Here is a 24,754-nt window from a genome sequence, read left to right as displayed (position 1 = left end):
GTAAAAAGTACTTAAGCTTAACTGCAACTTAAAAGTTAATTGATAATCAATATAAAATGTAATATCAAGGGCAAAACTCAGCTTCTAAATGAATATAAAGGGAGGTCTCATTATCTTCAAATCGGGGCCAGGTGAGAGCCGCTGAGAATAAAAGTGAGGTTGGGTATAAGGACGGCAGTTTATAAAGGCCCCGCATGAGGTTGTAAGTGGATCTACTTTAAGTAGCCCATAGGCGATACAGGAGAAGTTTAAAAGAGAGGAAGAGAAGGGAAGTGAGACAGTATCTCTTCCCAGACTATGAACGAACGTTACTTCGGCAGCAGGGTGGCCAGGCTGCCGTGTACATTTCATTCCAGCTATACCAGACGAAAAAGAAGCAAGTTCTTCACAGCAAAATCTCAAAGTCGGCAAAAATTCTCCCGGGGTATTAGGGAGTTTGTCTCGCCTTTTATTTTTCAGCTTTACATCTGTAATTCATGAGTCTCCAAATGGTATGCAAAAGCGACTTCTTAGAAGAGAGAAAAATGTTGATTTTAGTCTGAGAATGTATCAAACCCCAAACCTGAAATTAAAATTCAGAATAACTTATGCTCAGAAGTAGAGGTAATAAAGCCCCCTACGAGATGAAATCAACCAAGTTTCACTTACCTTCAATAAATGCAGGACAGCTCGAGAGGTATTTAGCGGAGTTCAAATGTTTTCTGTCATTATCATTCAGTCCCCCGTTGAACCTCTTCAGCAAACATTTGGTGGGATAATCAGGACTTTTCCTTTCATGCAGTGTTTTAAGGTTTCTAAGTTGTGTATGTATAGACCTGTTCTTTTAAAGTTCAATTCCATTCAAATCAGCAGAAGAAACAAGTTCTCTCTTGTGTGATGGAACTTTTAAAAACATGCATATTTCTTTTACAAACACACACAGTACTGCAAACCAGAAGAATTCCATACAAAAGACAATTTTCCTGTGGAAAGAGAGGGGAAAAATAGGGCTAATTTCTGGTTTAAAAAAAAAAAAACGACATACCACCTTCAAAAAAAAGGGCATAGCTGTGGAAAAATAAAATGCAACATTCTAAGGGCTGAAGTGTAAGAAAACCCTCTGTCATGAAAACATCCAAATATCTTTTGAACTATTTACACCATATGTGTCCCAATAAGGCTCTTTTCTGATTAAATAATGACAAGTAAGTGGAACCAAAGATGGCTTCAAAGACCCTTGAATCTTTACACAGCTTTTTGTAATTTTGCAAGTGTGAAATTTAGCTATCATTAAACAAATGTTCTAAAGCATAATTTTCTCGGTCTGTGAAAAATGTCTAGGGAGACGATGCCGTACCCGTAGTAGGCACTCAAAAATTACAAACACATAAATTAATAACAAATGAATGCTTAGGAAAGCAATCCTTATACAGGGCACACACCATTTCTAAAATTCTGAGCACAGATTCTATTATGTGAAAACAGTGAACCTTACGTGGACAACTACCTCTTAAAATTAGTTAGGAACTAACAGGGTACAACATTGGGGTAATGGCCACACACATGTGGAACACACAAGAAGGGGGCAATTGTACAGTCGTTCAAATTCTGAAAAGCTGTGGGGAGATGAGAAAATATTTAATAAAATGTCAAGTGTAAAAAAAAATCAGGAAAAAATTACATCTACTGTAAAATGTGAATGCTTTCATACTTAAAGAAAATAAAGAAGGGTTAAAACGTGCGACAATTTTTGATAGCGGGTATCTCTAAGTAAAAGGGTTATAAATGTTAACTTTTAACTTTAGATGAAAGTGTCCTTCAATGAGCGTGTAAGACTTGTAAGATTCTGAACAAAAAGATGTTTTTTGGAAGGGTAAGAGAAAGTGCTATAATGTTATGCCTTTTAAGATCTAAAACTCCTTTTAAGAAAATGTGGCTGTGTAAGCAGTGTTCTCCGAAACCTAGGGGCAGCTCACGGATTCAGCGGCACGGCCCTGACCCTCTCAGAGAACTCCAGAGTACTAGCAGCATCTAGATGAGATCACGATGCCTCAGACTGCCCAGGCAAAGGAGAGGAAGTACACTGAAACAAAAGGACACCACATGTTGAAATAACAGTAGGGGAAATAAATCTAAAACTCCAGGGACACTTTAGATACCCAAACCTTTAGATTTCTACTCCATAAACGACTTCGAAAGCCAGTCACCAAGATACGTCCCCTTAATATACAAGAATGTAACAGTCCAGCCTTTGGTATCATAGATTTTCAGGAACTGATGGGGCTTAAAAGGGCCGTCTGCATGGCAGATGATCTGATGCTTGCCATCCTGGGGTCAGCATCACTGTCAAACAAATGCCTGGCTCTAGACATTCTTCTAGGAGACTTGCTACCTCCTATGGCCAATTTGACAGCTAGAATGTATTTTCTCTCTCGGTGTCTTTAGGGTAGCAACCACTTTAGCTTGATGAAAACGAAATGGATTAGCCAGGACACTTTTGGTTGCAATGGGGAAAAAAAATCAAACTGGCTTAACCCAATGAACAAAACAGAGACATATATTGAGAGTTCCAGAGGTAAAGCTGGCTCATGTTCAACTGGATCCAGGACCTCAAGTGTTAAAATCAGGGTTCAAGTTCACACTATCACTTGGTTCTGCTTCTTTCAGCTTCGGCTTCATCATCAGGCAATGCAACTCTTCAGTTTTGGTGATGAGGTGGCTTCAGCAGCTCCCAGGCCCCGAATCTCTCCTCTCAGCAAGCCTCTTAACACACACACGTGTGTACACACGCACACATTTTTTTTCCCCAATGGTTTTTAAAATATAAAAATTCTGAACCTAAACATTACGGTCCTGTATTGAGCTTTGTAACCTGCTTGAAGCGATCTCTGTGGTCAAGGGTATGAAATCCATTATGAGATTCCTTTGCAAAATGAACCCAAAGAACTGAGCATAGGGTCAGTTCCAGGGAAACTGTACAAAGTAAGAAACAAGAGGATGGAGTTACTCTAAATGAATGTCAGGGAAGAAGAAGGAAGAAGAGATACTAGACAATAGATGATGGATGGATGGATGGATGGATGGATGGTTGAGTGGATGAATAGACATTCATATATTATAAGGTGATTTCTTTGCAGATATGCTCTCCAAGCCCTTGACAGGGAAGAAAAAAGACAGAGTAGGGACTGTACCAATGAAAATGCAGGAAACAATTATTGCCCTGTATCACCACCACAGGGCTTTACAGGTTTTTAAAGAAGGAAACGGAAAAAAGGAGCATAATGGTGAGCCATTTCACAAATATTATGGTGATATTAGCAAACAATGAAACAGAATCAAAGATAAATTTTATGATGACCCGTGCCATCTGCTGCCTGGCATGGTCTAATACAAAACTGAAAATTCTGTCACCAAGCACCACATGCCTTCAGCCTTTCGAGAAAAGCAGCATCCAGTTATTCAAGGTGTTGGGCACAAAATGACTAGTCAGAAATTTACTTGCTTGAGTGACTATCTTTGATAATCCCACACAGCTTGTTGTAGGAGTAAATGTGTTAGATGTAGTTAAATGAATCTAAGAGGTGTGCCCTGGGTGAAAGATGAGTGTGATCATGGCTTGTGAAGACTGACTCAGACAGAACTTCTGTTGGAAGATGTTTCCAAAAACTGTGAAATAATAACTGATGGGAAAACCTTGGTGAGATAAATACAATTTAAGGGATGATGCTGAACGAAGACACTAAGTTACATGCACATCAATGCACCAACTGAAAGTCCTGAGATTTTCTTTTGAAATCACTACTTCTTTTTTTTTTATATAATTTATTGTCAAATTGGCTAACATACAGTGTGTAAAGTGTGCTCTTGGTTTCGCGGGTAGATTCCCGTGACTCATCACTTACATACAACACCCAGTTCTCATCCCAACAAGTGCCCTCCTCAATGCCCATCACCCATTTTCCCCTCTCCCCCTGCCCCATCCACCCTCAGTTCTCTGTATTTAACTATGGTCTGCCTCCCTCTCAGTTTGTAACTATTTTTCCCCCTTCCCTTCCCGCATGGTCTTCTGTTAAGTTTCTCAAGTTCCACATATGAGTGAAAACATATGATATCTGTCTTTCTCTGACTGACTTCTTTCACTTAATATAATACCCTCCCGTTCCATCCACGTCGTTGCAAATGGCATGATTTCATTCTTTCTCATTGCCAAGTAGTGTCCCATTGTATATATAAACCACAATTTCTTTATCCATTCATCAGTGGATGGACATTTGGGCTCTTTCCATAATTTGGCTATTGTTGAAAGTGCTGCTATAAACATTGGGGTGCCTGTGCCCCTATGAATCAGCACTCCTGTGTCCTTTGGATAAATTCCTAGTGTTGCTATTGCTGGGTTGTAGGGTAATTCCATTTTTAATACTTTGAGGAATCCCCACACTATTTTCTAAAGCGGCTGCACCAGTTTGCATTCCCACCAACAGTGCAAGAGGGTTCCCGTTTCTCCACATCCTTGTCAGCATCTATAGTCTCCTGAGTTGTTCATTTTAGCCACTCTGACTGGTGTAGGTGGTATCTCAGTGTGGTTTTGTAAAATCGCTACTTCTCAGTCGGGGGGGGGGGGAATCTTTATTTTTTTTTTAAAGAAATAGTTTTTTTAATGTTTTATTTATTTAAAAAAATTTTTAACGTTTATTCATTTTTGAGAGACACAGAGAGACAGAGCATGAGTGGGGGTGCGACAGAGAGAGAGGGAGGCACAGAATCCGAAGCAGGCTCCAGGCTCCAAGCTGTCAGCACAAAGCCCCACATGGGGCTCAAACCTACAAACCGTGAGATCATGACCTGAGCCAAACTCAGAGGCTTAACCGACTGAGCCACCCAGGTGCCCAGCTTCTTAAGTATAGGAAAGATGTTGTGTGTAACAAGAAAGGAGCCACAAGCTACAAGAATAGGATAGATGTAGGGTGTGTTACCAGATCACACAGAGCCTTATAAACCATGCTAGAGATGTTAGTCTTTGTCCCAAGAGTAGTGAAAAACCACCAAATGGTTTTGAGCAGAGTGGAGTCAAGAGGATGTGCGATTCAAAAAGTCTACTCGGGCTGTAAGTGGGAAGATAATTATATAAGATTTGGGGACAGGAGTGCAGGCTGGCAGAGTACATATCAGAACTATGATGGAGGGGGGTGCAGGGGTAGATGACCTAACAATAGAGAGGGAAAGAAGTGAGGGATCTTAAGAGGTCATTGACAGAACTCAGACATGAATTGGATAAGAAGAGGGAGAGAAACTGAGGTGTGTAGGACAACCTCCATTTTTATGCCCACTGGTTATAGGTTCACTGAAATGAGAAACACAGGAAGGAGAAGAAACAGTCCCAGGAAGAGGGCTGGATTCTGAATTGTCTCGAATGCCTTGACTTTGAGGTGCTTTTGATATGTCTGCTTAGGAAAGCAGAGTAGACAGTTTGATATATGGATATTGAACCCAGAAAGGAAGTCTGAGCTAGAGACAAAAATATGGGAGACGTTTGATTATAACAAAGCACTTGGTGCCATATAGGGGTAGGGGGTATGAACAAGATCAGAAAGGAAGACGAAAAATAAGGTAACATTCCAGTCAGTTTGGGGAAATTTCAAAATCTAATGGCCCAGTACTGGGGGGTGTATGCTTGAAAAAAAAAATCCAACCTAGAATGTCGTGCATGGTAACAGGAAAATCGGGCGTGTATGTTATAGAAGTCCAGAAAAGAGAAAGTTGGAAGACAGAACTGTGGGCTTTGAAGTAGACTTCCATTACTGACAAGCTTCTGCAAATTTGGAAGAACCAACTCAAAGGAACCACCAAACAGCAAAAATTATTCCTTCAAGCCACTAAACTATTTTATTAAAATAACAGTAGTGGTCTAGTCTGATACTAAAAGCAGGCCTGTGTTCTGTAAAAGTTTAGTTAGCCCTACAAATAGAAACCTCCTCCTTCAGATCATCCCCTAGTAAGCAATGGCTGCCACACAAGTATTGGGGGCTATTTTCCTGCCTCTCCCATACAGATGGACGGAAGTGGGGGAGAAATCCCCCACTTAATGCCAGGAAAATCAAGGTGGGGGCAAATGCCCGCCCACAACCAGAGCCACAAAGGGAACTGTTTATTTTCTAGAGGCTGGTGGGAGGGGAGGTGGATTCCTCTGTCACTGCTGCCCCACATTGGTGGCAAAGAACTTAGCACAGAAATATTATAGGACAGACGCATTAAACTGAACTATAGCTCAAGTAAGTTTTCTTGCATCCGCTGGGACTGAAATCAGACTAAGATCCTTTTCTCCCTGGGAAAATATTTTCTAAATTTGCCTTCATTTAAGGCAAATTCTCCTCTGATCCTGTCTCCGGTTAGCAACTTTGGGCCTGTGGCAGCCCACTTGTTCCAGAAGGCACAAGGCAAGGAAAAGAGAAGGCAATGTTTGCCAACATTTATGTTGCTGGGGCCCCTGTTCATGATCCAGGAAGATACTGAGACAAAGAAAACACAGCAGTTGTTTCTCACAGAGCTCACTGGGTGGGGGGGCAAATGCCATCTAAGCTTCAGTCCACGGAGGTGATATGGCCTTGATTTCAGGTAGGTCGTTAGCATCCCTTATTCCACAAAAATGCAGTCTTCTTTCTCTTCGATCAGTAACTTCCTTAACTGACCTGGGCACTTACACCACCTAACTGATCTGTGTGAGGGTGGACCTAAGGGGAGGAGACCAGGGATAAATGCAAAGTGCTTGTTGCCTGCCTTCCAAGGATCAGGAAGACCATGGGAGCTCTCCCTGGTGCTACTGATACCATGCCCCTGCGTTGGTTGCTTGATCCTGTATTTGCTGTCACTTCTCTGTGCAAATCTCCTGCAAGAAATTCCACCTGAAAGGACTCTTGTTTGTTGTTTCTGCCTCTGGCCAGCACCACTGGGCCACCCCCCCGTCCACCCCCACCCCCATCTCCACCTAATTTTTCTTCACTCTGCCACACATACTACTGTCCTTAGATGCAACTTTGATGATGTTCCTGCCTAGTACCCACTCCAAACTCTCAAATCTTACAGTAAATTCTTAAGGATCTTCACCAAAAAAAATTCCAGAACTGGAAGGGTGCTTCAAGACTATTTAATGACTACTGATTGTTATTGTCCAGAGCGCACTGCTTACTCACGTTTTAGAAATCTTAGGTTTCTAAGAGACCGATACTGCAAATAATATGCTAAATGCTTATATTTTTGCAGTCGCTAAATGGTTAATGAGGTTAACATGTGTGCTTAACACTTACCGGTGTGTGGTTTCAAATGATGCTAATGTACATTAACACTCCTAATTACAAGACCCCTGAGCACATTTCCCACACACTTTACACCAAAAGGTCCACAGGGTGACTAAATCTAGACAGTTTATGCCTGGCACCAAAATCCACCCAGACCCAGACAACTGGCGCCATGGCTTTGCCATGACTGTAGCCATGTAGGTCAAAATGGAAATAGTTAAGACCAGTTAAGACCTGTAATATGGAGACCACCACAAGGACTTCAGGCTTCTAGATCTGAACTCCTCACAAAGGTTTTCTCTAAGAGAGTGCATTTTTCTTCCTGAAATACAGTCTTGATCTGAGCCTTCACAGTTCATTAAATGTGTTCTTAACAGTCTTAAAGCTTAGGTGGGGATTGAGAATAAAAGATCCAAGATCCTTTTTTTTTCCCCAAAAAAGACTGCTTCACCTCTATATAAATTTATAAATGCAGGTATGTAGACTTCAGGAAAAGGGCTATTGTTTGGTGCAAAGACCACTGCTATCCATTCAAATCCATTTTATTTTTCTGCAAGCACATAGACAACGTTTCATAGCCTCCCTTGAAGTTAGAGTTTGGTCCCGTGATGAAGATGATGAAGTTCTCACCGGTAGAATTTGAGCAGAAGCGATGCGTGTCACTTTGAGGCTCGGCCTGTAACAACTCCCCTGCGGTGTGATCTTTCATGCTATTTCCCTTTCTGCCAGTCAGTTTCAAATGGTAAATGAGGACCTTGGGGATGACAGAGACACAAAGTAAAAGGAACCTGGGTCCCTGAATGACTCTGTGGAGAAGAGCTACCCTGAACATATACCCAAGGCTGATAAACTTCTGTAGGTTCAACTATTACATGCTTATCTCTGCTTGTCACTACAGAGTGTCTACCCTTGCTAACGGGGTACCCAGTTCAAGCTCCGAAGGCAATAAGTGCGTTGGGAGGGAAGTAATATGCCTCCAGCATATACAGCATCTAAGTTTTAGGCTCTGAGTCCAACTAAGGAGCTGTGTACAAAACCTGGTTTAGAGTCAATCATATCATTCCTTTGTGAGGGATAAGAACACACAGATGGAGTGCCTAAGATCACACATCTTGTATGCAGCAAAACTAATATTTGAACCCGAGTCCTAGACTCAACAAGCAGGGTACTTTAAGGGTTTCCATTGGAGGATCATTAACTAACAATACTACTTTTCCATCGAACCCTAGCCTCTACAAATGTATGTCCTTTCTCATATGCATATTTCTAAATTCTTTTGAAGTAACTTTTTATCCATTTTGTAGATAGGAAATTATGGGACCGAAAGTTTGAGTTATAGAGAACGCTAGTAATAAAAAGTAGACTTCAAAAAAAATTTTTTAAGTAGATTTCATAGCAATTAGTTTTTGGCGTTTCTTTTAAAAATGTGATCTCTCGGGGCCCCTGGGTGGCTCAGTCGGTTGAGCGCCCGACTTCAGCTCAGGTCATGATCTCACGGCTTGTGGGTTCAAGCCCCGCATCAGGCTCTGTGCTGACAGCTCAGAGCCTGGAGCCTACTTCGGATTCTATGTCTCCCTCTCTCTCTGTCCCTCCCCTGCTCGTGCATTCTGTCTCTCTCTCAAAAATAAATAGCCATCTAAAAAAATTTTTTTAAATGTGATCTCTCTTCTCAACCAAACCTATGTGTTTATAATGCACGAACCCTTATGGGTTTATCTCTTTTTCTCAGTATCTTAACAGGAATTTTAAAGTACAGATACTTCAATAGCTTTAATTGTGTCAAATTTCTGTCTCTATCACAAGTCTTAATGTAGATGCAACTCAGATTTTTTAAAATAACATTTTCCCTCTGTCTATATTCTATGTGTAAGCCTTTGGATTTAATTTTAGAAGCATCTCATAGATGCAAAGATGTAACAATCTGTGAATAATACTTAAGTCAATAATAGATACAATGCTGTATAAATTGTAAAGTTAAATGCTGTAATATGTACAAAAAGATACCGAATGCTCCAAGGGAAGTCAGATTCTACAAACTTACAGCATCAATCATGATTTCATTGAAGACTTGACATAGTAATTAATGGTGTATCTGGCAAGTATAGGTGCCTCTAATCATGTCTTGGACCGCATACCAAAATAATACCAGGCAAAGACTTTCAGTAAATTACTTTCATTTACTCTGCACAACTGAATAGAAATTCTTCTCTCGGAGTACTCTGGACAAATTACTTCTGCCACACGTGTAGTTTTGACTTGGACAAGAGAGTATATAGAAATAGTGGTGATCATTCAGGAAACGCGTTGACTGAATCAGATGATGATCAGTTATGATGCCCGGCTCAGGAGCTCCCAGTTTACATTCTTTCTGGAAAGATATTTCTGCCTGGGTTTCAAAGACCGCCTTTGGATCTGTTAAATCAAATTGGTCCTCAAGCAACTGTAACAGTTGTGGAAAAAAGAGTTAACTACATAGAAAACATTTTCCTCCCCATCATCCTAATGTCCAACCGGTCGGGAAAAATACACACGACAACACTAAACTGTTTTTGTGTTTCCTCTTATTCCAGGTGATGTGTGTAATATTAAAACCTTACAATGTCCTGTATCATTTTAACTATTAGCTATGCTGTCATGCTAGTCTTTGCATTAACACGATCATTTCTAGGCACTGTATTAAACATGACTCATTTTAATACTATATCAATAGGCCTGACCTCATAATAGATATTACTGTCCTAGGGTTTTTAAATGTTGAACAGGGGTGTGCAGGTCAATGGAATATTAATAGGAGTCATCTATGCTCATGAATTGTTAATTATTTTTGTTGTTCAAATGTTTCTGAATTAAGAACATAAAATGAGATACTTTTACACACACACACACACAGACACACTCCTCAGGGCCTGTATAGATTTAAGAGAAAGAGAGAGGAGAGATACTAAGTTTCTGTGCTTCAGGAAGTTTTAGTCAAATCTATGTATTTACTAAGGCAAAAGAAATCTTCATTTGCTGAGGGTAAAACTCACTAAAGTGTGTTTTTCTAATTGAACCCAGAAGGATGCACTATAACATTTTTGAAAACTTAGAAGAAATTTGGCATCAAAATAAAACAGTTGTGTGCAGAGAAGACTATGCAAAGTTCACCCTAAAATGTATTGTGAAATGTAGTTCTTTGATTAATGAATATCCTCTTCTTACTTTTGAGTTCATATATTTCTTTGTACACAGTCCTTCCTTGCAAATATTTACAAATAGCTTCTGTGTAATCACGGCATGACGAAGATAATAGAGCTTTATGTCCCGCCCTCAAAACGAATTGGTACCTTATAGGTAACTTTGACAGCAACTTCACCTCAATCAGAAGAGAAAGAACACCAAAGTCTATGCCAAGTGCTCATCAACATCAGATACACTTGTGCAAGCTGAGATTAGCATGTCTGTTAGGTCCCTGGGGCATGGTCATTTCAGTTCAAAACTCCCTAAATTCACTTACCTTTTATTTGTCATCTGTTATGACGTTTGCAGCTCAATTTGTGTGCTTTTCTTCGAATGTCTTATCTAAATGTTTCTGTAATTCAGAGTCTCAGTCTACGTCTTAGGATGAAAAGGGAAAGCATTTGCATCTGTATCCATGTTCCCAAGTGCTTATTTCCAAATGATATTTTCATAAGTGGAGTTGGAAGGTTTTCTGTAACGCAATTCAAAAGTGCCTCTCCCCAAACGGATAGGTTCCTAAAGCAATGAATCAATGTATATTAGACATGAAAGGAGAAAAAAAGAAGCGAAACGTCTTCCACTGGTATCATCCTAAGACAAACGTCTACCTAACTAACCCAGCCACAATATATTTGCAATTGTTTTCCATCTTGATAGGGATTCACAGATGTCTTTTTAACAACTGTAAACCAGAAATACTCAATATGAAAACAAAAGAACATATATATTGCCAGTAATAATCCGGGTAATCTACAACTCCTTCCATTAACACTGTTGTTTTTATCCATTTCCACATGCAAACTTCTTTCTGCTTATAAATCAGGAGACTAAAGGGGAATAAATACATACGTATCATAGTGATCTAACACCCATCCCAAGCAAGCCTCATCCTGTGTCACTGCCTAAGTCATGCAAATTACACCAGAGCTGCCAGTTGACTAAGATTAATGACACTGCGCCAGCTTCTTTGTTTCTCTCTGCGGCCGTTTAGTGTGAAATACTATCCAAAAACATTATCTATCCTCGATTAATCCCACAAATTTGTTCACACGATGCACATTGTTTAGGGCAATTTACAACAGGAACATACTGAGCACAATTGCATTTAATTACTTGGGTTCTAATTACATTCATTAAAGGCTAATAAAATAAATGAAACAGCTTTAAAAGCTTCTGCAAAACACATGGGTCTTGTCTCCCTAGTGAAACATACAGTAGATGTTTGATGTGAAACACAGATTTGACCATATATGTGTGTTTACAGATGTATATATATATACATATCCCATATGTTATGGAAGGTAGATTTTTAAATCATAAGCAATAAAATATCAAGTGTTCTACAAATGCATTTACTTAATGAGTGGTTGAGAGATTTTCGGAACCTAGAACTACTTTTTATGTGGCGAGTAAAGAGAAAAGCAAATCAGTTTTCAAAATCCATTTTGAATCTTAATTGTTTCCACCTGCATGACCCAGATGCCCAACCCTCTTTCCCATGTCCGTGTTATAAAGGCCACTGACCAACAGAATGGGGAGGCATTCCACTCAAGCTGGGTTCTGGAGAATATTTCCATCAGGTTAATCCCCAAACTCAGTCAGGACTTTGGGCTTACTTCCATCCGAAGTCCAACACCAGAGGGAGTTTATTTAAAGACCCTATAATCTATTGTATGGAAATTCATGCTTTAGGGCGCACTGCGCACTCTGAATAATTTACTCTGTGAGGATCAAAAAAATTCATTTTGTAAACATCTGATTTTCCTGATATTTGCATACCTATTTAATGCACTCTGTTTGGACCATTTGAGAAAGAGAAAATGGAAAATATCATTGTTGACAACTATGCTAGAGAGAAACAAATATTGGACAATCAAATAAGCTTTTCTGTCACTTGACTAGAACTCAGAATAATCTAGGTTACCAAAGACAATTGTCTACCTAACTGATTGTTTTATATAGCTTGGAAGTCCAGGCTCTACTTTATCAAATCCATGGTGATTTTATCTGGTAAACGTATACCATGCCGTGTAAAGCCCTCTTCAGCGCTCAACACAGGTAAACATAAAGACCTAAATACATGTGACTGGCATATCTCATCACAAACAGTATTTCGCTTCTAGAGTGGACTTTGAGCATTTTCTGAAATAAACCAAGAACGTTGGAGATGATTTTGATAGCCACCTGGGTTTAGGATTCCAAATGGATTCCGATCTTTGCCAAAGAATAAAGATTTTTTAAGATCTTGCTGAAATGCATTGGGAATATCCTATTATTGTCTTTTTTTAAATATGAGTACTCTTTGACCCAGTAAGTCCACCTCTAGTTATCTACCTTGAGCAAATACTCTCACACATGCACAAAAACAGAGTTAGGAAGATGGTTATTACAGCATTATTGATAATGGTGAGAAAAACAAAAACAACTTAAATGCTCATCAATAAAGGAATGGTTACTAACTATAGGAATCCATATTCTATAGTCCTATGTAGCAATTAAAAATAACACAGTAAATCCGTATGTACTACATGGAATGTTCTCAAAAAGCAAGCTGTGGGATGACATATACTATGTGAATGTACAAGATGAAACAGTTTCTAGATGTGGGTGTGCATGTGCATATGCCTGTGTGTGTAAACACATAGAAAAGATCTGGAAGAATCCAAAAACCAATAGCAATGGTGACCTCTGAGGAGTAGATAAGGGGGTAGGAAAAGTCTTAAGGCAGAAAAGAGGACCTCTACTTGTTACTCGATATACTATGGAGATGAATTTTTAAAAGAATGTATTTATGTATTATGTGTAACATTTTGAAAGTAACATACATACAAGGTAAATATTTAGAGTCATAATGTGTTATTAAACACTCCCTCCCACATGCGCACACACACACACACACACACACACACACACAACTTCCCAAACACCTTCATCTCATAGCTCTTCGGAACATGATCTGGAAGAGGTTTTCTCAGAAAGTTATAAAACTGAGTGGGATTTTACAATCTAGAAGTTTTCTGTCTTTGACACCTGCTCTCTGCTTCTACCTAACTATTTTTTATTTTCTCCTGTTATGTGTCAGTGCCAGCGACCTGAGGGAATTCTATTCTCGTAATACAGCTGCATGAGGCACTTAGTGTCCTCACAGAATCCCACTAACAGGAAGGCTGACGTGTTTGCATCCCTCACCGTATGGAATCCTATGAGTTTCAGAGTCACGTCCAACATGGTTGAAGTTACCTGTCTGTAATGCCATGATGCAGGCTGTGGTGCAAAGCAAGCCTAAGTGTTTGCTTTGGGAAAAGTATTCAAAGAACGATGCTCCGCTCTCATTCACTCATTGGCATAAACACTTTAACAGGATTTGAACATTATTTTATAAAACTCAGAATCGTAATAGCATGGAAAAGGACCTGACACGGGGAAAAGATGGGTAAACTGAAAAGCAAAGCAGGTATGAAGCCTCAGATTGAATTTTCTGGTGCAAAAAAACAGAGCTTTTCTCTTTGCCACATCTCAAACACCACATGTTCTACAGAGCTTGTGAGATGTAAGAAGTCTTAGAGCGGAGACTCACCATTTCATCACATTATCTCTGATAATGCCTAGAGAGTGCAATCCAACTCTTTGGGCTTGCATTCAAGGCTCATCATCTATGGAGATTTGTGCCTTGCTACTTGGTTTCCTATACCACATGTACTGCTCAGAGTTGGTGATCTTTTTGATAGTCTCTCACCCTGGAATCTCTTTGCTGTTCTCTGCTAATCTCCACCTGGTAGGATCCCTCAGGTTCTATCTAAAGTGTCATCTCTTCTGGTGGTTTTCCCTGGTATCCTGCATGGTACCTTTCCTGCTGGAAGTTATTGTTGCTATCGCTTTACCTCCATCACAGTTTACTTGTGCCCCCATGGCATTTGCTACACGTGCTTTTGTACTACGGATCTCCATGTGTCAGTCTCATAAACTCCTAATAAAATGTAAGCTCCTTAAAGTTTGGGACTGATATCAACGTGCCCATGAGACCAAAAAGAATGCTTATCACATAGCAAGAAGGGATTGAGAAAAACCTAATAATTAACCAGATTAAGAAAGTGCCTCAATTGTTTGAAAAATTATTCACCAATGTGTACCAATATGTAGCCATCAGTAGACAGAGCACCGCCAACGTCTAATAGAGTACCTGGCATAAAGTAGGTGCTCAATAAATATTTGTTGAATGCGTATGAACAAGTAAATGAAGAAACACCATAGGAACAAACGAGTGAGGTTTTTATTTTGTTTTGTTTTGTTTTCTTTTCTTTCTGTCTTTCTCCCATTTGTCTATCCCAGGAGAGAAAATGTTTATTATAGTATCTCTTGAATAATGTCAAATATCCCTTCATGGCATTTCATCAAAAATAGCAGTCATCAGTGTTATAGTCTAAAACTATAATAACAGCTTTATATGGTCTGGAATTCAGTATCTAGTTTCCATTAAGAGTTTCAGAACTGACTCTGACATGCTTATATTTTAAATCTGGCCTATTTTATAATAAAAGCTGTAGAATAATTACAAATATGTCAAATGAGTCCTGGATTGGTAATTTGATATCTTTAGAATTCTTTTTAAATTTTTTTTAATGTTTATTTATTTTTGAGAGAAAGAGATAGAGTGTGAGTGGGGGAGGGATAGAGAGAGGGGGAGATACAGAATCTGAAGCAGGCTCTAGGCTCTGAGCTGTCAACACAGAGCCAGATGTGGGGTTCCAAGTCATGAACCGTGAGATCATGACCAGAGCCAAAGTCAGATGCTTAACCAACTGAGCCACCCAGGCACCCCTGTCTTTTTTTTAAAGATTTTTTTAAGGGACACCTGTGTGTCTCAGTTGGTTAAGCATCCCACTTTGGCTCAGATGTTGGCTCAGGTCATGATCTTGGGATCACGAGTTCAAGCCCCCCATCAGGCTCTTCTGCTGACAGCATGGAGCCTAGAGCCTGCTTCAGATTCTGTGTCTGCCTCTGACTTTGTCCCTCCCCTACTCATGCTCTGTCTCTCTCTTAAAAAATTTTTTTAAGATTTTTTAAGTTTATTTTTGAGAGAGAGAGAGAGAGAGAGAGAGAGATGGGAGGGAGGGGGAAGAGAGAGAGGGAGAGAGAGAATCCAAGCAGGTTCCCTGCTATCACCGCAGAGCCTGATGGGGACAGGGCTCCCACCCACCAACTCTGAGACCATGACCTGAGCTGAAATCACAAGCCGAATGCTTCAACGACTGAGCCACTCAGGTACCCCAAGAATTCTGTCTCTATCAAATATTGCACGGATTTAAAGGTAGGGTGTTTTTAATGACATGAACATCCCAAGAGGTAACAGAAAAAATGCCTTTAAGGAGAACAGGAGGTTGGTTCGGTGACTCTTTTGTCAGTAGGAAACTTCCCTTGTGCTTTGACCCTTTTGGGCAAGACCACGGCTTCTTCTGGATGGCCCAGTGGCACCACTCCTCAGGGATACTCGGATGGGATGCATTCTTTTGTATGACCTACAAGAGCTTCTCCTTCCCTTCACTAAAAAAGATGCACAAGGCAGCAGGAAATGACCCACACGAACAATATCAATAGACTGTAATGGGATTCGGTGACTTCTTTCCTCTTCTCCTTTCTTTTTTTTACCCACCTCTAGGAAACTGAGAGGAGCTGCTCTACGTAAGCACGGAGAAATATATAACTACAAACTGAAAGCTCATGACCTCAATCCTCAGCCACCCCTTGCCCCTCATTACTGCAGCAGTTGGTGTAGGGAAGGATTAAAGAGGGCTAGAAATCATTGGGTGAGCATACAAGGGCTCAGAAATTTGACCTTCGTTACTTAAAGCACACAGTCTCCACTAAAAGCTGGTATATGAGGAGAATTAAAAACAGAACCAAGAAAGGTCAGGTGGAGTGCAGATGCACTAACAAAGATGAGGTTGAAATGGCAAAAAAAAAAAAAAAAAAGTCCTCCAAAATATTCATCTTTTCTTCCACCAGGCATAAGCTGACATCACAAGGAGACATTTTGGCTTTTGCCACTGACCGAAAAAAAAAAAAATGCAAAAGAGCTTCCGTGCCAAAAAGCAGGAGTTTAAAACTTATAATTGCCAGAACAAGGGAGGACTGTAGCATGCAGCTTCCAATGCACAAGGCTTTCTTAGGGCACTTTCTAATGAAGTGGAATCAGATCGTGCCTCCGCTATATCTGATAGCTTTTATTATCTGTATCTACGAATTACCCATGTTTAACGGGAAATACAAGAAGGGATTACAAAGGCACTGACTAGTGAGATATTTTTACAATTGTGAAATTTGCAGCAAGGTTCTTTCTTTCCTGGGAAGGCAGAGTAAGGGCCAAGGGGCTAACATCGTAAAGCACATGACCATGGCAACAGCCGCAATGGGGGCGTGAACTCAAAAGCATTTCAAAAACACATACCCTAAGAAGTGAATGATTCCCATCTGTCAGCAACAATGGGGCCACATTATTCATTGTTCTGGCAGTCCTGTACCCCACGGGTGTTGGGAATAGGACTTCCCTTTCGGATATCTCTGGTTGTGGATGAGGAAACAGAGGCATTTAATTGAACTAAGCCTAAGTGACTTGCCCGAAAGAAGTAAGCAGCCTGAGTTCAGTGTTTGCTGAGTGTGGAAAAGAAAATCCAATAGCCAGCTATTTTCTTTTTTAAGAACAATAATGACTATAAAGATATTTTATATTTCCATAATGGTTTGCACTTTTCAAAACAATTTCACAAATCTTCAATGAAGCAAATAAATGAGTTAAATAAATATTATCATAGAAAGATGGCAAGATGGGGGGGGTGGATCCTACTCTATTTTTTACTATTTAAACAAACAGTGAATACTCTGGGATAGTGCTATCCAATAGAAATAAAATCTAATGCACTCACATCATTTAAAATTTTCCAAAGCCATAGTAAAAAAGTAAGCTTAAATAACAGGTGAAATTGGGGCAGCTGGGTGGCTCAAGTCAGTTAAGCATCCGACTTCGGCTCAGATCATGATCTCATAGTTTGTGGGTTTGGGTCCTGCGTCGGGCTCTGTGCTGACAGCTCAGAGCCCGGAGCCTGCTTCAGATTCTGTGTGTCCCTCTCTTCCTGCCCCTCCCCCACTCATGCTTTGTCTTTCTCTCTCTCAAAAATGAATGAACATTTTTTTTAAAAAGGTGAAATGTATTTTAGTAATATATTCGATTTGGGGCAGCTGAGTGGCTTAAGTGTCTGACTTTGGCTCACTTCATGATCTCACAGTTAGTGAGTTTGAGCCCCATAACAGGCTCTTCACTGACAGTGCAGACCCTGCTTGGGATTCTCTCTGTGTCTCTCTCTCTCTTTCCCTCTCTCAAAATAAATAAATAAACTTTAAAAAAATCATATATTTGATTTAACCCAATATATCAAAGATATTTAAAAATACAATATAAAAAAATTATCTTTGTATTTCACACTTCACATTTTTTATATTGTCTTTGAAATATAGTGTGTGATCTATACTTTTAGCCCATCTCAGAACTAATCACCTTTCATGTGCTCAATATCCATTTGTGGCTAGCAGAAACTGTTTTGCATAGCATAGCTCTGAAGTTTCTTCTTCCCCCTAACTTAGACGTTATGATGCCCCAGTGTCTCCATTAGCTACTACAGACTTCAGGAATAGAAAAAGTTGGTTGACCTGGTTTAGTGTCATAATTCCCAAGGGCATCTAATAATCCACTTGGGAGATATTCACATATTCTCTCAAGTCCTAAGAATGAATATGTGTGTGTGTTTATGGTTATACTATTGTATATATGCGTGACATGTATCATTATTAACAAGCTTTACTAGTGTGCCTTTTCCATGTAAAGCATGGCACCAAGTGCCAGATCAGGATTAAATTGTCCTCTTGGACAAAATGGTTATTAAGCCCCTACAATGCATAAGGCAGCCCTGTTTCCTTCATCATCAAAGCTTAGGTTTATTCGCAACTTTTCAACAGCCCTAAGTGTGGTGGATAAAGCATTCAACAATGACAATGGAACCCAGACTTTAAATCTGGTCTCTTTATAGCCCCGGTGATTTTTTGCAAGTCATTTCCCCACCCTGATCTTCAGTTTACTCATCGGTGAACTGAGGACTGGGTGACCTTTATGCTCCTTTCCAGTTCTGACAAGCAATGGCTTGGTAATAAGAGTTTACTTCCTTTTTTGCCTCAAGGACCACATTCCTTAAACTTTAGCAGTTGTCTGTATGTTGTGATTTATAGAGTACCACCAGTAAGATTGCCAGATTTAGGGGAAAAAACACAAAACATCCAGGTAAAATTCAGTTCAATTAGAATTTCAAGTGAACCATGAATAATAAAGTACAAGCACATCCCATGCAATATTTAGCATGTACTTGTACTATTAATTATTCATTGTTGACCCCAAATTCCAGTTTAAATGGCATCCTGCACTTTACCTGGCAACCGTATACACTAAGAAAGTCTCCTGGCCCTTACCCCTCCATAGGGGCTTGAGGTTCTCAGGCTGTAGCCCAGTAGAATAAGATACACACAAGATTTTGTCACATCCCATGAGCCAGAATCCTGGCTCAGCACATTTTCACTGTGTGTGTCCAGAGGCAAGTTTCTGAGCCTCAGTTTCCTTATCTGTAATCTTAAAATGGATCTATATCGTAAGTATTTACCCCCATTCTATAAACGAGGAAACAGATGGTCGGAGAGATTGGACGCGTCACTCTACATTCATATTGAATCATTGATGTTTCTCTACGGAGGTGTGCCAGTTCCAGATTCAGCCCTCAGCAAATGCCATATATTTTGTGCTATTAAGACTAGGAGAGTTGTGGATAGGGTGGTGGAAAGGGGAGATTTTGACATGGAGGGACTCGTTTGGGAAGGCAGACATGGGCGAGAGACTTGAGCAGCTGAGGAAGGAGTGATGAACAGAAAAGTTGGACACAAGGCATAGAGTGAAGATGGGAGTGTATATAACCTCCACTTCTCTAAGCGCTGCACATGACACTCCAGTTCCAGAGTTTCTGTCCTGCACGATTTCCAAAGCAAGGTTTCATAATGCTTCAGCAAAGCAACCTGAATCGAGGTTTTCCTTCCTGAGAGAGAGCACAGATACCATACCCAAGACAAGTTCCTTCGCCCGTTTCTCCAACATGTCTATACAGCACGTACAAAATGCAATGGCAATGGCCAAGGATCGCCTCGTTGGGAAAAGTAAGCCTCTCTTGGGTGAGAAGCCGGGGGGGCGGGCGGGGTTTGAGTGGAGGTGGGAAAGGGCCAAATCTCTGCCTTTACGGAATGAGCTAAATCAAAAGCATCACTTCTGGGGTTCCTTTTAGTGCCATTAGCAGAGCCACCTGTTTCTCCCACCCATGGCTGCCGCTAATATGGCACGTTACTCCCGAAACTTGGAGACCAGAAAGCCCTTCCCAATTTTCCGACCGCCTTGGGAAAGCTCCTCCCCTTCCAACTGAGACTGATTAAAAAGTAAGAAATCCCTTCCTCGTGATTTCCTTCCTAAATTCTCAATTCCAATGATGCTGGCCTGCCTTCAGGCTTTCGCTCATGGTGCTTCTCCAACGTTTACTGTTCTTTTCCTTTTCTCCTACACACCAGTCTCTGCTGCTTTCTTTGATACTCTCCTGCATAATGCCTTCCCCAGCCAGCCCACACCAGAGCCATCTCTCTCTCTTAGCTGACTCTTGTGGTTAGCGTGATTCACTTGGCATTTACATTGCCTTGTGTAGTGTGTGTGTGCGCGCGCGCGCGCACAAATATGAGGGTCTATCCAATTAGAATGTAAACATTTTCAAGACAAAGTCTTGTGGTTCTCTGTCTCCTCGTACTTACTGAGATAGTACTTTTTAGAGGTTCAACAAACCTCTGGATTTTTGAGGGAATGATAATAAAACTCCTCAGACCCTCTTTTAATAACTCATGATTTTGTCTCATAAAGGCTGACCTAACCTGTTGAAACCAGTGAAAGTTGTCAAATTTGTATGGCTTGGTCTATGGAGCATATCAAGACGTCAGCGGGTGGTAGGCGAAAAGGAAGAAGCAGGAGAAAGGTGACACTGAAGATGAGAAGCTGACCCAGCAGTGGAGCTGGCCACTGAGGGAAGTACCCAGCAGTGCAAATTAGCATCTGCATCCATAGGGTTCATCTGGCCGGTGAGGACAGCGGCTAGAGTGTCCAGACTTTTGTGATTCTCAAACTCAGCACGCGCCAATGTCATGTTTTGGGGTTTCCGTCTATTTAAAGATCAGGACTGGGGCGCCTGGGTGGCTCAGGTGGTTAGGCGACCGACTTAGGCTTAGGTCATGATCTCACAGTTTGTGAGTCTGAGCCTCGCGTCGGGCTCTGTGCTGACAGCTCAGAGCCTGGAGCCTGCTTCAGATTCTGTGTCTCCCCCTCTCTCTACCCCTCCCCTGCTCACTCTCTGTGTCTCTCTGTCTCTCAATAATAAATAAACGTTAAAAAAAATTTTTTTTTTTTAAAGAAAAGATCAGGACCAGTCCAGGTGTTAGAGGTAGCAGAGCAAGGTCTAGTCCCTGGGAAAGGTGGCTGGCAGAGGCAAACAAGGTATCTCTGTCAGTGGTCTGGGACCTAAGGCAGAAAGCCAAAGCCTACCAGATCTTAAAATGCTTATCTGAAAACCCAAGAAGATATCTGTTTGTACTTAGTGAATAGACACCGAAAGATGAAGGGAAGCTTTGATTTTAGGGGATATTTGAGTACCAGAACTAATCTTACAGCAGCAGGTCTCAGAGATCTTACAGAAGCAGGACTAATTCTAGATCAGACTCCCTGATGAGGCATAATCTGTTCATGTTTTTTCCAGTTCTTAAGATTTGAGCCCAAGGATTGAGGAGGATGGAGCTTAAAGTTGAAAATCCTCAGTTCTTACATATATCTATATGCCTAACAGGATTGACTAAGGTAAAGGCTAATAATTTCTCTATTGAGTAGTGGTTAGGTAGTTTCATGTCCTATATGCCCTGAGGCTCCTCAATAATGGCTAAATACCTTTTTTGGAAAAAAAAAAAAAGAATCCAAGCTGATGATTATTTAATATTAATCAAGAAACATACACACATTAAAAAGAAAACACACTTTGAAAAGCGGGCCTAATAAGAGTTCAAAATGGATGTTCTTCATGAGGCCATAGAGAGAAAATATTATTTCTTCTCCAAGATACAATACAATAGTATAGTCTGCTTTAAAAATATGGTGAGGGTCTTAAGTAGAGCTCGCAAAAGTAGAAATGAAAGCCTAAGAAAGAGGGAGCTTCAAAAAGTCTGCCATAGTCAGTGGTGGCTAATGTGGAGGGGCCTAGATGTTTCCTACTTGTCTCTAACACCTATTTTCTAAGCAGATTCACACAACATTCTAACTTTGGCTTAGTCACTAGTTTTAGCAAATCCTGGAAGAAGATTAAGCACAGTTTGAGCTGGAAATCTGCAGGAGAGCAGAGCAAGCCCTTTTCTTCTGTGTGCGTTGTGGAGTGTGAGACTTTCAGAGCAATCGGGGGAAATTAGAGGATTGCTACCTTCCAGATTCAAAGGTGAGCAAACGTTTGTTTCAACAGGACGTAAAGTACAGAAGTCAAACAAGGACAATGGAAATAAAAGTAAAAAACAAGACATTCCTGGATGTGGTTTGAAGGCATTTAAAAAAGATTCTGTTTAAGATTCTTAGGAGTTGCACATGAATCTGGTGTTGGCAAATAATTGCCTGTTCCACTTGCCAAAGTTCTACTTTGGGGTTCTTAAGAATTCTCCAAACATATGGTGACATAGCCTTTGGAGTTTAGAATTTAATTCATTTTTCACCTGTATGTTAGAAAAATGTGTAAGTTTCAAGTAATACATTATTTTTCTAAACATTCATTTGAAATATGAAGCCTCACAATATTATGAGTCTCACGAAAGCATTACAAACCTTAACGTTCTTTCATTGTTGTTTTAATAGATTGTTATGAAAATATCTTCAACTTGTAAAACACTGAAAATTTGTGGGAGGTGCAAAATATAAAAAACATATGACATATATCACAAGAAGCAAATAGTTTATTTTTTGTTTACGCAATGTATCCTCATCTGTCTATGCATGCTGTATGCTAGCATAGAACTTTTCCAATGTTTTGAATTCCATTAATCTAAAATATAAAGCCCTATACCTGTGATATATTACTAATGCTAATAGATAAGATCACCCAATTATAAACTTCAGTTTACTCTTATTAATGTAGCAAATGAAGTCATGGAAGTGAGTGAGATCTCATTTTGGATAAGGTTCCATTTCTTGTTAAATGTTGTTATTTCAGAGTTGGGCATATATCATCATTGATATAACAATAACAGATGTCTTATTTGTGGATTCCTCTCCTGTCTGCCTCACAGCAATGATTTTACTACTTGTGAAGGATTACGAAAAATTACTGGAAGATTTACAAGAGGTCTCTGCAGTATTTATCTAGAAGCCAAGTATAATATTGTTTTTCCAAACCCATCAACCAACACAACTTAATCCTGACTCAAAAGAGCTGCATTATTCTTTCCTTAGCCTGTGTGATTACAGCTTCTGTACCTTTTTTGTCAATAAAAGTTGGATTGGTCGCAATAGCACACGCTAGGTGGGGGCATGAAATTCCCATCCTCCTATTCTCCTGAAAACATCAACAGTTATGTTTTTTGGGAGATACTAACCTCTATGTGTATTTACTAAGTATGTGTATTTACTAAGCCAGTTCTTTCCCTCCCCCACCCCCATTGGGGTGGTACTTTTTAATTCAACAGTCCTCAAGGATTTGGAACTTGCTTGTTTCCAGGTTTGATTGAAGTTTTTGTTGTTTCTTGCGAACTGTTTGGGAATGAAGGCCAGAGACATTTTGGAATTTTCAGGACATTCAAATCCTTTTCCCTGTCAATTGTCTGCTGAAACGAAAACTGGGGAAATGAGCCTTCAGTGTCATAATCTTGGGCACAGTCACCAGGACTGTGTCCTCAATTACCATCAGTAGTAAAGTTCCACAGCCTCTGCTGTAGAGGATAGGAACGTCTCAGTACAAAAGTGCAGTCAGGGTGCCTTCTTGATATTTGGCGAATTGTTCACAAGACCTCATTTAACATTCCCAGTGACACATTAGGGCTATTGTCTTCGTACAGGGGGGATAAAGTCAAGGTGATTTTTATTCTACCTAACAAGTTGGGCGAGGGGCACCGATAGCCCATCTCATTTTATTCTACATTATTTTTAACAGCATATAGAATCAGGCAGAAAAACACACTTTAGGTCGTTCACAGGAGGGTAATTAAATACAAGAAAATGGTAACATGCTGATGGAAGCGCTGAGGCTCCAGACAGGGAACAACGAAGCAACCCAGAAATTAGTAACAGCAGGAAGCTCTGCCATCTCTAAGGATCAGGAAGAGGAAGTATTGTTCCTAGAGCTCAAAAGCTAAGGCTGACTAGTGGGCGCTAGAGTCCCAGCTGAGAATTGTCTTGTGGGAACACAGACCATGAAGGGAGAGACAATCCTACAGGCGCAAGGGCCACTGAAGGAAGGTAGCCAGTGCCAGAAATGGAAGTCCAAGGCAAAGAACTAGGAGGAAAACTCTCTGGCTTCTCTCCCACTGCCTGCCAGCCTTCCACCTGTGCCTACCGTTGACAAAGAACTGTGCAGAGGCCATTTGGGAAGAGAAGTTGAGAAGTGTAGCGAGGGACAGAGCAGAGAATGGATTTGAGAGTCAACAAACGAATGGCTGGAAAAAAATAGCATCTGCTACTCAAAGAAATTGATGTCAAAAGCTGAACAGACTTCAGATTCTTTCAATATTACATACAGTCTCTATCTTGAAAGAATTAGCCGTAGCATTCCGTTGGAAAGACACGATAATGGCCATTAGATAATTAAACAATGCAAATATATGAATAGTGTCTGCTTTGCTGGAATGCCCATAGTTACAATGTGATTTAGCTCATATGTAATTGATAAACAGGAGAATGTAATAGATAAGCGGGAGGGGGGGTGTTGGTGCAATGTGGAAGTCACTTTGTTTCAATAGGCAAATACTGGTAGACAAAGGGAACCCAAATATAGCAAGAGAAGAATTATAACTTTCTGCAGGAAAGAAAAAGTTCCCCAGCATGGCTATTGCAACAGTCACAGCAACCTTTTTTTTTTTTTAATTTTTTTAACCTTTATTTATTTTTCAGACAGAGAGACACAGAG

General features: G+C 40.3%; 2 long non-coding RNA genes across 2 annotated transcripts; one reads left to right on the top strand and one right to left on the bottom strand.

Annotated features, from left to right (window-relative positions):
- Window positions 1–7,317: 7,317 nt before the first annotated feature.
- On the bottom strand, window positions 7,318–11,485 carry LOC128316200 (uncharacterized). Its single transcript, XR_008299793.1, has 3 exons — window positions 10,768–11,485; window positions 9,313–9,711; window positions 7,318–8,025 (listed from the first exon to the last, which is right to left on the bottom strand). It is a non-coding gene; the product is annotated as an uncharacterized LOC128316200 (long non-coding RNA).
- An 8,060-nt stretch (window positions 11,486–19,545) lies between these two features.
- On the top strand, window positions 19,546–23,147 carry LOC128315973 (uncharacterized). The gene is made up of 3 exons (XR_008299240.1): window positions 19,546–19,733; window positions 21,362–21,459; window positions 21,925–23,147. It is a non-coding gene; the product is annotated as an uncharacterized LOC128315973 (long non-coding RNA).
- Window positions 23,148–24,754: the final 1,607 nt, after the last annotated feature.

Source organism: Acinonyx jubatus, chromosome B3, assembly GCF_027475565.1.
Source record: "Acinonyx jubatus isolate Ajub_Pintada_27869175 chromosome B3, VMU_Ajub_asm_v1.0, whole genome shotgun sequence".
Classification (NCBI taxonomy): Eukaryota; Metazoa; Chordata; class Mammalia; order Carnivora; family Felidae; genus Acinonyx; species Acinonyx jubatus.
Note: the sequence above shows the minus strand (reverse complement) of the source record. Positions and strands in the feature narration are given on the sequence as shown.